This window comes from Nothoprocta perdicaria, unplaced genomic scaffold (genome assembly GCF_003342845.1).
Source record: "Nothoprocta perdicaria isolate Ctin4 unplaced genomic scaffold, notPer1 scaffold_54, whole genome shotgun sequence".
NCBI lineage: Eukaryota > Metazoa > Chordata > Aves > Tinamiformes > Tinamidae > Nothoprocta > Nothoprocta perdicaria.
The window spans coordinates 2,788,594-2,789,614 of NW_020455799.1; the positions used below are offsets into that span (position 1 = coordinate 2,788,594).

At 52.7% G+C, this 1,021-nt stretch overlaps 1 protein-coding gene across 2 annotated transcripts in view; it reads right to left on the minus strand.

Annotated features, from left to right (window-relative positions):
- PROX1 (prospero homeobox 1) overlaps positions 1-947 on the minus strand; it is a 44,257-nt gene extending 43,310 nt beyond the window's left edge. For both annotated transcript variants that reach the window (XM_026048427.1, XM_026048425.1), the window contains exon 1: positions 871-947. The gene's annotated coding sequence lies outside the window, so the exon portion shown is untranslated. The remainder of the gene's footprint in view (positions 1-870) is intronic.
- Positions 948-1,021: the final 74 nt, after the last annotated feature.

The following is a 1,021-nucleotide window of genomic DNA, read 5'->3' on the forward strand; positions in this document are numbered from 1 at the left end:
CGAACAACAAGAGAACAACAAGGAAGGACCGAGGAGTCTCATCTTTCCCCCGGCCAGCGCTCTTATCCCGCGACTCGCGTTTGATCTCGCTACCTACCGCTCCAATCCCTTCTCTGCCTTTGCTAGAGCCCGCGGCTCGTCCCACCACCCTCGCCAGTGAAAAAGTAATCGGAACAATCAGGASAGTAAGAATTAAWGGGGGGGAAATAATAATAATAAAGAAAAAAAACCTCCCTGCCCTTCCCTGTTTGGGTTAAAAAGGAGAAGTAGCGACATGCAAATGACAAGCAAATTGGAAGGGACAAAAAGAGGCAGCCCTAATAAACAAGACAAAGAGGAGGCTCAGAGCGAGTTTAAAGCAGGGGACAGGGAACTTAAGCGGGGGGGAAGACAGGAGGAAGCTCGGAAAAACAAAAAGAAGTAAAATACTCGGTGCCTTTTCCGTCTCTACCAACCTGTCCTGCAAGCGGCGGGATAAAATAAAGCCCAGGAAGCCCCAGAAGGTGCAGGGGGTGGGGGGAGGATCGCCCAGCACCGAGCAGKTCCCTCGCTCTTCAGCACCCAGGGCGAGGAGCCCACGCAGCCCGCGGGCCACGAGCGGTGCCGCTTTGCGCACGGGGGGACCGGCTAGTGCCCCGCTAATAAAGTCACGGCAAATTCTGCCTCTCCTGGGGAAAGAAGCGCAGGTTGGCTAACGGTGAGCGGGGATTTTGCCGGGAATTATTTATTCTTTTTCTTTTTCCCCCCCTAGAGCGTTTAAAGCAGCCCAAGCAAGTGCGAACTAATGCAAATAAAAATAATAAAAATGAGAAAATAAAAAGAAGAACAGGAAAGAAAAGGAAGGAAAGGAGGAAGGCAGAGAATACTTACTCGGTGCAAAGGCGACGAAACTGAGCCTCTTTTTTTTATTATTATTATTTGTGGTGTTGCCGGCGCAAAGAGGGAGAGCGAGGGGAGCGCACGCACGCACATGCACTCCGCACACACACCGCACGGCGCGCGCGCGCGCACCCGCCGCACG